Here is a 16,172-nt window from a genome sequence, read left to right on the forward strand (position 1 = left end):
GCATCCAGGAAAGGTCACTGCTGTGGCAGGAGGGAGGGTGGCTGCTCCCAGGGGCCTGGAGCAGTTCAAAGGGATCCCTGTGACACACAGATAAGCTCAGCTTTCCACACTCTGCCTGCTCAGCCCAGCTCAGCTCTGCCACACGCAGGTAAAGGTGGATTATGTTTGGCTGCCTGGCTTCAAAGCCTCGTTCATCCCATGGGATGCTGAGCACAGGACACACAGGGCCCCTCATGGTCAGGAGAGGGATTGAGCTCTCAATCTGCTCTGTGAGAACACTGGGAAAGTTGAGAGGTGCTGTGCAGGATCCCCAGGGTTCATTTCAGCTTCTTTTCCTTGGCAATTTTGTCCAACTATGCAAAAAACACGACAGCCCTGCAGTGGGTACAAATGTCAGGTAATGCAGTGGCTGAAATGAAATCAAAAGAGGAGCTGGTGTGTGGATCAATGGGTTTTCTTTGTAGGGCAGTGGCTGGAGTTTGCATGGTCCTTTAGGGTCTTCTGAAAGGTCCATCTTGGTGACAGAGTTGGGACAAAACTCAGGGTTACAATTCCCAGTCCTGTATATCCAAACAGTGTCAACCTCCACTGAAATGGCCCTTACTGGTGGTCGCTGGAGTGTCCTGGGGATCTGTCACACCAAATGCTGTCCCCGTGAAGGTGAAAGTTGTCCCTACCCAGGGCAGTTCACATGCACAGCCCAGTCCTCCCCCATGTGTGGTGTTCAGGCACCGGAGCTCCTGCCAAAGTGTCATTACAGCCAGGAACAATCTCAGGAATGCAGCACAGGTTAAACATTTCATTTGCTTTCAAGGGCTACTTGTTGCTTCATTTCTAAATGCAACCTGTCCTCAGCCCCTGGGCTGCTCCTTGGCTCCTAAATCTTCTGATTTCTGTTTGGTTTGGAATGCACTGATTTACCATAAGGAATAAATGAAAAGCAAAAGAAAACAGCAGTGCTTGTTTGTATAGGCCCTACATTGTTCTGTGCTCTGCTGCTACTGAAATAGGAGAGACAAATCTCAATCCCTGGGTTTGTCAGGGGGTTTTTGGGTGGTGGCTGTGTGCAAACAAGGCTGGGGAAGATAAACAAGCAGAAAAAAATGGGTTTAGGAAATGACAGTTGAGGGTGGTCAATAACTGATGGGTCAAAGCCAGCACAAGACCATCAATTAGCAAAGCCATATTGATATTGCTTCTCCAAAGCATTTTTGCATCTACAGAGAGGGCTGAGAGCTGGATCTGTGGTCAAACTTGGCTGCAGTTTGGAATCTGTACAGTTTCTATGTTGCAAAGGGGGGGTTTTAGAAAGGATTCTGCCTGTAGAAAATATGTCCACAGTTCCAGAAGGGCTCAGCCAAAAGGGTGATGAAAATCTGTCTGTTGGTGTCATCGTCAGAACTGCTGGAGGTGGGAACATTTGCTAATCTTGCTTATTTTAGGGGCCCTGCTTTCAGAAGCAGTTCAGTTCTGAAAATGCAGCTCTGAAAACTCAGCTCTCCAGAGTCTCAGACAATACCTGCCTCAGACTTAGACTAAAGAGGGATGAATTTTTCAGACTTGCTTGCCTAATTATGATTTTCAGCTTCTTTCCATTTGGTCTTTGCATTGTGTGAATGTGACACAGAAGGAATAGCTGTGACATTGCCTGGTGTTTTCTGTTCCAGCTGGGGAGGAACCAGCTAAACCTGCAGGGTTGGTGTGGAAGGAGAATTTAGTTTCACATTTGGGAATCAAACTCAGTAATCTAAATTGTCACAATTCTGTTCTTCCAGTGCCCCCAGGCCTGGGGACAGTGTCACTTTTAAGGGGTAACTTTGGCACCCTGAGGCAGTGCAGGATTGTTGTATTCATCCCAAACATGAATTCAAGGCAAACAACCTTCACCAGCTCCAGTGGTTACATCTCTGTTGGAACCTTTCAGTGGGTTAAAATCTCCACTATGGGCTTTGACTTCCCTGTTCAGTTGCCTCAACAGACACCTGAGGTGCCTGAAGCTGCACAAAATGGCTTTGGGATGAGCTCAGGACTGGCCAAAGCCTCAACTGGTTTGGCTTGCAGGATCTGTGGCAGCTGCAGCTCTAAATCCAGCCTGGGATGGGTCCCAGTGAGATGGACAGAGAAGGCATCTCTCACTTCAGAGAGTTCTGTGCCACCACCCAGCTTTTGGAAGAGAGAGGAGAAGCTGCCCTGGGTGTGAGCAGAGCTCCAGAGCAGGGTGGGATGTGGCTCACAGACTGCTGGGCATGTACTAAAGAGGTCAGCAATGTTGTCAAAAGCCGGGCTTGGGGTTTTTCTGGAGCCCCAGAGCTCGGTGTGTGATGAGGCAGCTCCATCTTCATCCCTGATGGGAGCTTGGATGGACTCAGCCTTTGTGCTTCAGGAGTGCCAACAGCATGAATAATGTATAGGAGTTCAATTCTTCTCTCCCTGGCCAGGGGCAAGGTGTCCCAGCTGATAAGAACTGGGAGCCCAATCTTGTTAAAGCCAGTGTTAGACTTAGACCTTCATGAGATCCACTGCCTGGAGCAATTCTATTGTTCAAAGCACATTTGGTTAATTAGTACATTAACTAATAACCTTCTCAGCATCCCAGGTAGGGAATATCTGTCTCCCAAAGGAGGAAACAGGCAAAGTGACTCACTAAGACTGCATGCACAAGCTTAGCAATGCAGCTGTTAAGTCTGGGTTTTTCTGTCCCAAATGGTTTTGTGTGACTGCTGCTGGCTTATGCACATCATTTATTCGAGGCAGAAATGGAGGACTCCTAAAAAATCCCAAGAGAGTGCTCCCAGTGAGAGAAGGCACTCCTGGACAAACCTGAGAAGAACTGAATCCATCCAAATATTCAGAGGAGGCAATTTGCTTCACCCACATGCACCAGCTAAGGAATAAAACCAAAACCACTTCTCCTCATTTTCAGGGAAATTTTTTCTCACCACCTTGGCTTTTCACTCACATCTTCATCTGCTCTAAATTTCATGAGCAAATGGCCAGTGTGGGGAGGAGAGAGCACACGAGGAATGGCAGTGGGGCTGTGTTTGTATGGGCTCACTGGGATGGGATCAGAGCAGAGGGATAATTCCTGAAGAGATTCAGACAAACAGCCAGAGGAGAAACTTTGATGCTGAGGAAGCCCTTCAACTCCAACACATGAGGATGAGCAGCTGATTTACACAGCTTTGCAGCATGGCTGGAAAAAACCCTGAGCTGAAGGAGGGTAGAGTTCTTTGGCTTGCCAGACCCATGACAACACCACAGACCCTTTCTCAGGAACCCTGACCCCAAACAGAAAGGGGAAGCTTGTTCTCTCCACCCAGCCCTGACCTGAAGGCTCTGTGTGCTTTGCCTGCTCTCAAATGACAATTCTCAGCAGCGAGGATGTGTGTGCAGAGGAATGAGAACCAACTCCTGCGTGCAGGGATGCTTCCCTGAGGAGGAGAATCCCACAGGGTTTAATTGTGGGGCCTTATCAGTCTGCTGGCTTCCAGCAGCCCAGGCAGCCACAGACCAAACTCTGGAATGTCAAGGGAGTGCCTGGAATGAGGGACTGGTGGGGTCTCAGGAGCAGAAGGCACCAAAGCAAGTGGCCTGCCCTGCAGGAGGGACTCCTTTCATGACCACAGCTCAATCCACCACCAGTTTGCTGAGCCCACAGCAGCCCAGATTGGAGGCTACAAAAATATCCCTGCTCAGCAACTCCTCCCTTGTCCTTTGTGAAGCTCCAGCATTTTAATCATGTTCACACCTCCCTCTCCTGACACAAACAGCTCCCTCCCAGGTCCACAAAACCTGTGCATTCCTGGTCTCATTCTCTTGCTGATGCATCAGACACTCTCCCCTCCATCAGCCTCCCAAAAATCCCCATTTCTTATTCTCTGTATTTCCATCTTTCCCCCCCTAATTTGACTAAGATTTGTTGAATAACCAACTAGTGCTGAGGGGCTGCATGCAGCTCTGGGTGTGCTGTTGATAGACTGAGCAGCTCCAGCCCCTTGCATGTCCCCAGTTCTGTATTTCTCCATCTCAGGACCACCAGGAAGGTGCTGCTGATGTAGGGGAGCTGTTATTGGGAAAGGCAAAACACCCCAAATGTGTCTTGTAAATGTGTTTCATCCTGCTCTGTTCATTTTCCCTCAGAATAAGGGTAAAAACAGAGTTCCTCAGGTTGTTGGGGGTTTCTAGATGAGAATATTGGGTGCCAGAGCAGCTGAAATTGGTTTTTACTCTAAGCTTCACCCTGACATGCTGCATGTGGCCATTCTTGATCTCTTCCTATGCACATCTAGAGCCCTTTGATCATCATTCTCCAGCCTGTCTTGCTGGTTTTCCTGGAAGAGTACTTCACAAGAAATGCACTGTTCTCTCCATGCACAGGTGTTTTCAAGCAAACCTTGTCTTCTCAAAGCCTAGTAAAATAAACCAGACTTGGATCTCTCAAATTCCTTCAAAATTCCCAGACTTTGAGGTTAATACAAAGGGCACCAACCTGTGGGGTCAAATGGCTCCACATCAAACCCCTACCAGAAATCAGGATATCCTGAGCAGGCTCTCAGTGGAGTTTGTTACAGCTGATACTTATTTTTAGGGACATTTTAATAAGCCTAATCAATCACAACAAATTACTAATAAATCATAACAATTTTCACCTGGAGATCTTAGGTTACTTTGCCAGAAATTGCAGTGAGGATTAGTGGTTATTAAAAAAGATCTAAAGATTTAACATTTTCACAGGATAATTCAAGATGTTGCCATTATGCTTCTGCTCTGAATTACTCTGCAGAGAAATTACCCTCCCCAGTGGCTCCAGAAAGCTGAGCAGGTCCAGCCTCCTGTGCTTAAATTTATCCCATGTAAATATGGCACAGAGTGCCTCTTCCTATTGACAGCCTTCTTACAGGATTTTCCTACAGGCCCTGTAACAGCTTCACAGCTGTGCTGGGTTTTGGCATTTCCAGTTCCCTGCATCCTTAAGGGATAGGACTTCTAATGAGGAGATCTTACCAGTCCTAAATCCTGGAATATTCCTGATTTTCACAGCTTGTCCCATCTACACAAGGAGGCAGCCCAGGGGCTGTTTGATTTGTGTCCTCCTAAGGGTCTTCCCACGCTGGGTACTCCCAGACAGGTTTGTGAGGTGTTTGCCTTGCTCTAAAACCCGTCATTGGTTTTGGTGAGGATTTGGAGGAACATCACACCTGTGGTGAAGGGTGTGATTCATCTGAGTGTCTCTTTGGATGTAACTTCAGCCCTGTGCTTTTGGGAGAAGAGGTCCTCAAGCTGGTCCAGGGGCTGTTTGATTTGTGTCCTCCTAAAGGTCTTCCCATGCTGGTACTCCCAGACAGATTTGTGAGATGTTTGCCTTGCTCTAAAAACCTGTCATTGGTTTTGGTGAGGATTTAGAGGAACATAATGCGCATGGTGGAGGGTGGGATTCATCTGGGTGTCTCTTTGGATGCAACTGGGACTTCAGCCCTGTGCTTTTGGGAGACGAGGGCCCAGTGAGAGACATCTCTGGTTCCTCAAGCCATGGGATGGGCAGCTGTGGTGCCGCTCCCTGGAAGGGCAGCAAGATAAAAGTTGTGATGGATTTTGTGGGCACAAGGTGCTGCTGGAGAGAGCCTCTGTTTCTGAGGCAGGCTCATCCTGACGGGAGTGAGAGCGAGCAGGGAAAGCTGGGATTGCTGCTGGGATTGCTGCTGGGATTGCTGCTCCCGCGGGTGCCGTTGGGATCCGGGCTGTGGAGGCCACGCTGTCCCCAAGGCGGGTTCCTCTCCCCCTCTCTGCGGGTGTTATTTACACCATTTCCTGCCCAGGGAAGTTCAGGAGTTTGACGTTGCTGCGTTGGTTTCCGCTCTCCTGCCTGGTTCCCTCCGGGAGCTCTCGCAGAGCCCGGCAGCAGCTGGGCCGGACCCCACGGGCGGGATGGAGGTGCCAGCCTGGCCCAGGGAGGGAAATGTCACCCACATCAGGCCGGGCAACTCAGGTTCAACCATCTTGGGAGGGCTGGAAAACCAACCCTGCGTCCATCCCTCCGGCTCAGTCCTGCTGTGGAGGAGGAAGGAGGACGCGCCCGGGCATGGCTGCAGAGCTTTTGGGTTCCTGCCGAATCGACGCCCTCCCCTCTCCCCCCTCATCCTTCCCGCCTGGCCTGCGTCTCCCCTCCCTTCCCTTCTCCCTCCCATCCCGCAGCAAACAAAATGGCTGCTCCATGGCCATTTTGTTTCCCGTCTGGAAGGGGGAAGCCGGGACGCTGGGACTTGGCTCTTTTTTGGAGGCTGCTGTCATGTCCGAGCCCAACTCTCCCGTCTCTACGTGGCACTGGCTGTAGCAAGAGAGAGAAAGGGAAAGAAAAAAAAAAAGAGGAAAAAAAAAAAAAAAAAAGGACATTTTGGAATGAGACCAAAGGCAGAGGCAGAGAGTGGGTAGTTTTGGCGTATGTTGAGCACTGAAAATGCCTGGAATTGCCAAACTGAGCTTTTGTATGAGCAGCGTAAGGGCTACTCGGTGCACGCAGAGCCGCGGGGCTGCACGGAATAGCCGGACGGAAAGGTTTGTTCGCTATATTCAATAAAACAGCCCTCCTTTCTTCTGGATTTATAAAGTACCAGAGAGCACTGTTGTCTTAATTTGTTTTTGGACGGGCGGATGGTTTTACACATCGGCTTGGTATGACCAGAGCCGGTCACTGCCGGACGGTAGCGTTTTAACCTGTTGTGTGTCCTCTTGTTTTTGGTGCTTACGGGATCTGACCTTTCCACCGAGCTGGCACTGCCTGGATTTAGCTGATGTAATCCGGAGGATATTTTTTTAGGGATTTTTTTTTGTTTGTTTATTGCCTTCTTGCCTTGAAAGTTTTCATCTCAGGAATAAAAGCATCTTAATTTAAATATTTAAAGCAATAGCTGTTCTTGGCTTTTTAAGCCCTTGCTTTTCTCCCAAGGCTGGAGCTGTACTGTGCTCACAAGCTGTTTACTGCACTCTGTGTGTATCCTGCACACGTTAAGGTGTGATACACAACAGAAACACCATCAACAGGAACACGCCTTGAAAGTTTAAAGCAACTTGGTGGCGTTACCATAAAATTTTGCACAGAAGCAGGGCAAAAACACCAGAACATGCGCCAAATAAAAGTGATTTTTTTTTTTTAAGTGATTCTGCATTTCCTTCAGTAGCCTGGATGTCTTGGCGTGAGTAGCCACGTCACTTTGTTCGTGGACACTCTGAGGAGCAGATCCCTGCCCTGTGGCACGGGGGGGATCAGGCTCTGATAAGGTGCTGGAATGATCGTCCTGCTGTTCCTTGAGTGGCTTTCCAGACATGTGGAGAGAAGCAGACACTTGCAGATCGGAGCTGGGAAGGAGAGCAGAAAGAGGTGAAAAATGGCTTTCCTTGCACAGAAAGGTATTTGATTTGCCTCCATATCCCCTTGGCTTGTTTGCAAACAGACAATAGAGAGAATGGCAGGGCCACGGTGGTCCTGGAGCCGGGGCTGCAAGGGCAGGGGCTGGGCGGGTGCTTCACGGTGCAAATTTAATGTTTTGGTCCAAATCTACATTGGAGGTGGACATTACCTGCACACCTTTCATGAGCAGCTTATGAACTCAACATTGAGAAGGTTAACAGTATTAATAGACCAGTTTTATAGAGTATTACAGAAAAAAAGAGGTTTTTCTTTCAATTTTTGAGTTAGCCTATAGAATTGAGTGCAGAACAGGTAAAAATAAGCTTGAATGATATTTTTTTCTTCTTATTTTTAGTATTTAATGAAATTACGCTGTGAAATATCAGTAGCGGCTATCTTTTATGACAAAAATTCTGGGACTTTTTTTGCTTCAGGAGAGGGTGAGGTATATACAAATTAAGAAGGAAAATACTTAGAAAATATTTAGAAAAATTTAGGAAAATATTTAGAAAAAGCATTGCCTTTATAGTCACCTTTAATAATGCATTTAGGAAGGGTTAATAAAAGATAAGTCATACAACAAGCAGGTTACAGATGCCTGCATTATAGATAACAATATCAGATTCATTAATAATGATCCAGATGTTTAGAAACATCTGATAGGACTCAAGACAACCCCTTAGTGATGAGCAATTGTTTATAAAGATACCTGCTAATTGCTTAATAATAAATGCGATGACAAAATTGATGTGAAATATTCCCTATGTCATTAAAAGTGTGTGGAGTAAAAGCATTGCTGAGAGGCATGGGCTGTTGCAGCATTGAACTGTAAATATTTTTACTTCCATTTCTCTTTCCCTATTCCTGGTGTCTTTGATTAATTGTTTCAAAGTGTGATATTTAATATTGACTTTAGGATGGGGTGTTTGCGAAGGTGGTTGGCCTTGCTTTGCTGAGAGGCTTTCCTGGCCTGGGAGAAGTTATAAACAACTTGTCTTCATGGCTAGTTTGGCAAATGTAATTTTTATTGCTTTCCCGTGGCACAGGGTGTGTCCAAGATGGGTTTTTGGGTTGTTTTCTGCTTTTTGTGCGAGCGAGTTCCTCGCTGCCGCCCGGATCAGCACCTCCAATTGGCGCTGTGGGTCCCCACAATATTGGGGAGTTACTGAAAACCTTCTACCCTTCTTTTCGCTTATTTTTGGTTTGATTTTTATTTTATTTTAATTTTCTATTTTGGTCTGTTTGGGTTTTGTTTTTCCAGCCAGGTTGGGAGGACACGAAGCCAAGGGAACAAAATGGCCACACTCGGCCATTTTGTGCCACCGCCACCGTTCCAGGGAGCCGGGGCTGGTTCTGCCCCAGCTCCAGGAGGCTGAAAATCCTCCTGGACACTCAGGGTCCTGAGTTCCCACTGAGAAACCCTCCCTGTGCCTGGCACGTTTCGGCACCGACACAAAGGCTGAAAGTGGTGTCAGCTTTTAAAGCAGAGACTTTGTTGTTTTCTGGTTTCCTCCTCCCCCCTCCTCCATTTCATTCAGTGCTCCTTAATGAACCAGAGCAGCTCCTCCAGGCTTCGGAGCCTTTCCAGCTCCTCTCCGAGGTGGGCTCCTTTTAAATGCAGACACTTGGCCATGCTCAGCAATCTCTGGGGCAAAGATGTTTTAAAATTTGGGGGACAGCATCTTGGGTTTTCTGCTGGAGTCATCACAAGCCACCCCGAGCAGTTTAGGTCACTTGGATCCCAAAAACTAGTCTGAAAGCTGGACTGCAAATGCCATTTTTATTGCAGCCTGGAGGATCTTGTTGTGAAAAAAAACCCTTTACCTCCCAATTTTCCTCACCCCTCCAAGCGCAGTAGACAGTGGGACCATGTAGTGACACACTCTGTGCACAGGGACCTTTGTACAGTGGCTTGCAGAAACCTATGAAGTGTTTTCACAGAAATCAGATTTGATCAATTTTGAGGGATTCCTATGAATCTGGAAAGTGGAAATTACAGGGTCACTGCCTTAAGGCCTGCACAGAAAGTGGTGTTTTTTGAAAAGGTTCTTGGCAATCAAGGATCCAATAATCTTTCAAAACTGTGTTTAATCTCAGAGGGCAGTGAGAAGCTTTGGGTGTGGGTCTCTGAGCCCTGCAGACCCTGTTGGCTGTTTTATCCAGAATTTTGCATAGCTGCATCACATCCAGGCAAATTTGGGCACATCTCCTTCCTTCCTTGTCTTTTGTTTTGATGGTTTAGACCTCAGGCCATGAGGAGAGGGAATTCCTGTCATTGCAATTTGTGTAGGACAAACAAGTGTGACAGTGATACTGAGGGTAGGATGCTCTTAGTCATCCTTACTGGGCATAAAAAATTCCCCCTGTTTGATCCATAAATCCTCCTGTTTGACTCCTTTCTTCACAGATCCTGCTAAAATCAGGATTCCAGAGTCAGCAGTTGGGTATTCCCAAAACCTATACTCTTATTAAGACAATTATTATAATTAAGTCTTCTGTTTTCAGGTTTACTTATAGAAGTCAGAAGGGATTTTTTTCCCTCTCTCCATGTATAATTACATCTATGTGAGCTCAGAGTTATTTAATGTAATTTTCCACTAACAGTTTGAGATTGGCCCAAATGCCTGTTGTCTGCAATGGCATCAAGAGTGACCTTTGAAATGCCAGCCTGATACATCTGGCTTATGTGGTTAAAGTAATAAAAACCACCAGATTGGGAACTAGGAAAAATTATTCCTCCAGGCAAGTTGCTAAAAGTCTCCTTGGAGAAGACAATCATCCTGTGCCTCTATGCATCCCCCAGGAGTCATCTACACCACCCACCCTCCCAGTCCCTGACCAGTGCAGCATCTGGTGGTTTTCTTGCCACCCTTCTGCTTGATGCTTGTGGTAAATTTTTGGGAAGCTGAAACATTTTGGTTTAAACTATCCTTTCTGTCCCCAAGGAGCTGAGCAGTGACAGACCTGATGGACCCCAAAGCCTGGCTGTCACCTCACTGAAGTTCTGACTGGTTGAGGAGGGATGTGCAACCCCTGTGCATCACTTTCTGTGCTGATAAAACCAGGAGAAACAGCATTTCCCAGCAGGAGGCTGTTTGGGATGCAGCTGGCACCAGCGATGGGCTGGGCACTCTGGTGCTGTAGGATCCAGTTCTGCCACGTTGGGGTTTGATGTTCATGCCCTGTTACAGCAGGACAGGCCTGGGCCAGATGGTCCAGCTCAGTGGGTCACTCTCTGGCAAAGGAAATTAGGAGAATTACCTGTGCTGAATGCCATGAGGAGAGCCCATGGAGAGTTCTGGGAGAGGGCGCTTCCCACCCCTGCTGCAGAGACACCCTTGCACCTGAGGCCACCCTAAACTCTCCCAAGGATTCCAGCTGCAGTAGCTGACCAAAGCTTTGGGATTATTTAGCCTGTTGCCTGGTAGCTGTGGAAGCACAAAGCATTAGGCAGCTTTTATCCCTTTGGAAACTTCTCCCTGAGCCCCCTCCTCTCCCAGCACAGCGCTCAGCAGATGCTTGTGGAGGCTGGGGACATCTCCTGCTGAGCTCCCATGGGAAGTTGTCCTTTGGGGCTGTGCTGGGCTGCACATGCAGCCTGCTTGGCGTGGCTCCCTCGTCGTTAGGGCCTCTTTCATCTCCAAGGGGAATTCTTTCTTCTCCTTGCAAAAGAGCCTCACACGTTCCTTTCAAACTCCCAGATTAATACCTCGCCTCTGTATTTGGGTGTGCAGAGAGTGAAGAAGCCTCAGAAGGTGAGCCAAGGGCTTGGGGGGAAGCCAGTCTGTCTCAGATCCATGCTAATACTGCTTGGCTGGGCTGCAGCATTAGAGGGACAGCACGGCTGCATGTTGCACTCATTTGTTTAGGAAATAAGATCTGCCTTGATGTACTCGATACCATTACATTTGCAGCCTAAAAGCTTCCTTGTACTTAGTTATTTCTAATCTGCTCAATTCCCTGGAGTGCACAGGGAGCTAAATTGATGGATTCTCTTATCTGGTCTGGCAGGTTTGTTCTAGATATGCTGTGTGTTCAGGAGGTGAGGTCAGCCTGGCTGGGTGTGCTTGGCGCTGCTGCAGCTTCCCGAGAGCTCTGCTATCTCCATGTGCAGCCCCAGGTTCCAAGGGCAGGGCTGCTGCTTTTCTGCACCCCTGGGTGCACAAAGTCTGCAGCTGGTGTGAGTGCCAAGCACAAGGTACAGTCCAAGTGGGCTGAAGGAGGTTTGAAGAAGGAGAAGGAGCTCCAGGACAAGGCTGGATATGAGTCCTCTCCCCTGCCATCAAGAATTCTGATTTTTCATGCATTCCTTCTTGCAGGACCTGTGGAGCAGCCAATGCCTGGATAAGGCTCATCCTAGTGCCTGGATAAGGATGATCTTAGTGCCTGGATAAAAATCATCTCAGTGCATGGATAAAAATCATCTCAATGCCTGGATAAGTATCATCTCATAGCCTGGATAAGGATCATCCTATAGCCTGGATAAAGATCATCCCAGTGCCTGGATAAGGATCATCTCAGTGCCTGGATAAGAATCATCTCAGTGCCTTAGGCTGCCACGGTCCCAAGCTGTCCTTGAGGCTGAGGTAGTAGATTGAATAGTTGTGGAGTCTGGTCCTCCCTCTGAGCTAACTATACAATCTACTGTCTTTCCTAAGGAGACAGTCAGGTCTTCAGCTCTGCTCGTCCATTTCTACACCAGCTGTGGGGCAGGTGGTGCCAGGAAAGCAAATCCGTGCTGTGACCCGTCTGTTCTGCTCTGTGGAGGTGAGGTAGTAGGTTGTATAGTTTGGTGGGAGGGATTTGATCCCATTTCAGGTGATAACTATACAGTCTATTGCCTTCCTTAAAGAGCAGCAAAACCACGGAGGAGCTCCTGAGGCATCGCTTCTTTTGTTGAGGATCCAAAAAAGCAGCATGGCATTGTTAAATAGCTCAGTGGGTGTTTCTCTTACAGCATCCAGAATTGCATTCTTCCAGGAATTGCTTCATGCCTCAGGCACTGGAGCATGGAGCCACCTGCTTCCAGGGAACCCACCTCTCTAAGATTCCAGAGAACCAGGGAAATGAGTCTGCACAGCAGCTCAGTGTTCAATTCTATTGTTTTGGTTTTTTTTTTTTTTTTTTTTTTTTTTTTTTTTTTCAGGAGATGGATTCGAGTTGTAAGGTGTTTAAATGTGTTGATCTTTTCAGGTCTGGAGGGGAGCAGATACTTTTGTTTAAATGGGACAGATCTGAGTTAATTATTTCATGCTTTTGTGCCCAGTTCTGAAGTTTGGGTTCAGAAGCAGACCCAGGGCCAAGCTCAGCCTGTGGACTCAGAGCCCTGGGAGCTGATCAGATTTGGCTGCTTGGCCCCTGCTCAGGAAGTGCATTTGGTTTTGGACAAGTTCCCAGCCTGTCCCATGGAACAGAGTCAGAGGGTTCTTTCTGCTCTGATAATCCCTTATCAACTGAACTCCCTCACATGCAAACCCCATCAGGGAATTTTGGGGCTCCTGGGTGTTTACATAAGGTGATCCAATGATTCCAACTAAAATCTTGTCCTGAAGTGGAGACAGGTAAGGAAGAGACATGAGGCAGAAGGAGCAGGTTCTAATCCTCCTGGGCTCTTCCTGACAACAGACATGAGAGAAGTCAACATTGCTCAGAGCTCTGGCCCTTGGCAAGGGACAGGGAACTGTTAATTCTTCTGTTTCTTAGGAGCAGATGGGACAATCCCTCTGCCGTTTTCCAGAGTGAGTAGGATCAGGAGCAGGAGTGGAGCTGTAACCCGATCAGGGCTGCACCAGGAAGGACATTTCAGGCCATTATCACGAGCATCTCAGTGCCAGGGAGACTGTGAGACCCGAGACTGGGGAGCGAGGGCAAGCAGAGGACACCTTCTCAGATGAAATGGGAGGGAGAGAGCACAGAGAAATTGGAGCCCTCCCATTTCAGAGGCTCAGGGAGAGCCAGAGCTGGCTGCTGGAGTCCCCAGGATGAAGCAGAATTTCAGGCCCCTCTGCTGGGACAGGGCGGAGCTGCAGCTGCTGGGTGGGGATGCTGCAGCTCCGAGCAGAGAAGGAATGCAGCCCTCTCTCCATAAATCTGGCTTTTCAGCAGTCCTGGCGACTTGCTGAGCAAAACTACAGCTTGGTGCTCTGAGCTGCATTATTATCCTCCAGCTGCTTGCTCAGGGGCAGGGCTCCTGCCCACAGATTGCCTGGAAGGTTCCAAAATAGCAGCACAAGGATGGGAACAGGACAGCAAATCCACTTCATCTGGAGAGGTGTCCCCTGGAAAAGAGCTAATCCCACATGTCCCAGATGGATTCTGTTCCGTCCCCCTCCATGGCATTGATACTAATGCAGAGAATCTCAAACAGTGGAACTGTGTGAGCTGGAAGCCATGAATAAAATATTACTGGAGATATTCCCTCGTGAAAATAAACTTGGTTTGACTTTTTTAAAACTGAGTCATTTTATTGCCCTGAAGTGAGCTTGGCTGGTGAACTGGGACCTCTTGAGGGGTGATCACTGTTCCTGACTGACCAAACTCCTGGGTGTGAAAGGGAAGCCACAAACAAGATGAGGATGTGGGGCAGACTGTGCTGGCCAAGCAGCTGGGACCATGTGTGTGGCTGTCAGCAGGTGCTTTCCTGACACAAATTCTCAGCACAGCTCTTACACAAAGCCTGACCTGCTTCCTCACCCTCAGTCAGATCAAGGGTTGCAGGTTGGGCTTCCCTCTGCCCTGGATAGTCCTTGCTATAAACATGTTTATAATGTGCATATCAGCAAGAGGAGAACACAGGGTTCACTAACTCAAATAAATCCCATCAAGGGCTAAGAAACCAGCCCAGGTAATGTTAAATTTCTCCAATGGATCCTGGCACAAAGGAAAGGGCAGCTTTGCCCAGGAGGAGGGTGACCAGCCTGGCTGAGCTCATACCCATGGGTCTGTGGGACACAAACCTGACTCACCAGCCAGGATCCCACAGCACATGGCATTGGGGCAGCCACAATGGCAGGGAGGAATGGGCACCTCCTTTTAGCAAAAAGCAGCCAGGAAGCAAGGTCAAGAAAGGAGGGTTGTCCCCAGACCCTCACAGGACATTGAGGAACAAGAGCACTTTCAGCCCAAACACTCTGAAGGAATACTTGGAAGCTGGATGGAACTGCCAGCAGCATAACCCCAAATACCCAGCAGGGTGTAGGTGCTCACCCCAACCCTTCTGACCCACTGCATTCACGGGAGATCCAGGAGCTGAAGCAAAGGAAGCTCCTCTCCCTCAACCAGCAGCAAACACCTCCCTGTCCCTGCTGGGAACAGGCCCTGGGATGGAGGGAACCCAGCAGGTGAGGTTGATAAAGAAGCTAGGCCTCACAAACACCACAAATGCCACCATTTCACCCCAGGCAGCACAGCTGGTGGGTAATGCCTTCTCCTCCCAGAAAAAAAAAAAAGCTTTAAGGGTGTAAGAACCTGGCAGAATCTCTGCCAGGGTCACCCCAGTGCCAGAATCCCCTTTACACCAATCCTAGAAATTGAGTTGAAATGCTGCAAAACTCTGCCTTGAATGTTTCTGTGCACCACACCAAACTCTGTCCTGGCCTAAACCCCCAAATTCACCCTGAAGCCAAGCCCCCAAATGCCGGTGTGGGCAGGCTCAGCCCTGCTGTCCCGGGGAGCAGGGCAAGAGGAAAGCGGATTTCCTTCTGGCTTGGAGTTTGCTGCTGCAAGGATCTCTATAAATAGGTCCTTGCACAACAGCCTGTCCCCACAAGTCAAGACCTCCAGGAAAACAAAACTCAAGGGTTTTCACAGCTCCACAGCAGTGATAAAACACTGCAATCCTGGAATTCTGTTGGTGCCTGATAATCAGCAGCAGCATTGTGCCTCGATGGCTCTCAGCAGGGTGGGGGATCCAGCCCTGCAAAAAATCAGGGTTTGCCCAAGTGCCCTGATCTTGCTGGGAGGAGAAATGTTCTTCTGCTCTTGGTGGTGTTTCTAGGGAACTTGCAGGGAATGCCACACTGTCTTTCACACAGATGCAAAAGCAGACGAGGTCCTGAAATGCTGTCCCAGCTCGGAGCCCTCTCCCCTCACAGGGCTGAGTTGCAGCCTCTGGGGCTGTGTTTTTATCTGTCCACAGGGCAGGGATGGATTTCTCCCCCAAGGCAGCTGGACAGCAGGAGACAAGAAGCATCCATAGCACCTGGGCACGAGGTTATTTCTAATCTGATTCTTAACCACACCTGAGGCTGGCAGTGAAATAAAGTTCGGCACTGCGGGCAGGGGCGAGTAGAGGTGCCCAGTTCTCAGCGGTGCCTGTCCCAGTGCCATCTGCTGGTCACCTCCTGCCTGGGCTGGGCCGGGCTGGGCTCAGAGCTCAGAGCTCTGCCCGGCTCCTGCAGAGGGGCTCGGGACAAAGGGAATTCGGGACAAGGGGAATGAGGGCCTCGGGACAAGGGGAATGAGGAGCTGCAGGACAGCTCTGCTGGGAAAAGCAGGGGCAGGAGGCTGGGGAAAAGCAGAAGGCAAAGACACCAGCATCACTGCAGTGCTGATTCTGCCTCTCAAGGTCCTTGCCCCTTGCCCCTTATGCTGCTCCCACATGGATGTTCTGATGTGAAAACACTGCAAAAACAGAATCTGGGGGCCCACACTTGGAATTTAACTTTTTTCTCTGCTGCAAAGAAGAAATTGTGTTTAGGGTGTGAGAGGCTTCCTAAAACAGGGAACCAGATGTGCTCCAGCCATAGTTTTTATTTCTTGTTTTGCT

At 48.7% G+C, this 16,172-nt stretch overlaps 1 long non-coding RNA gene across 1 annotated transcript; it reads left to right on the plus strand.

Annotated features, from left to right (window-relative positions):
• Positions 1–6,246: 6,246 nt before the first annotated feature.
• On the plus strand, positions 6,247–11,952 carry LOC132083456 (uncharacterized). Its single transcript, XR_009419952.1, has 3 exons — positions 6,247–6,552; positions 7,176–7,404; positions 11,725–11,952. It is a non-coding gene; the product is annotated as an uncharacterized LOC132083456 (long non-coding RNA).
• The last annotated feature ends 4,220 nt before the right edge of the window (positions 11,953–16,172 follow it).

This window comes from Ammospiza nelsoni, chromosome 23, assembly GCF_027579445.1.
Source record: "Ammospiza nelsoni isolate bAmmNel1 chromosome 23, bAmmNel1.pri, whole genome shotgun sequence".
In the NCBI taxonomy this organism is placed as follows: Eukaryota; Metazoa; Chordata; class Aves; order Passeriformes; family Passerellidae; genus Ammospiza; species Ammospiza nelsoni.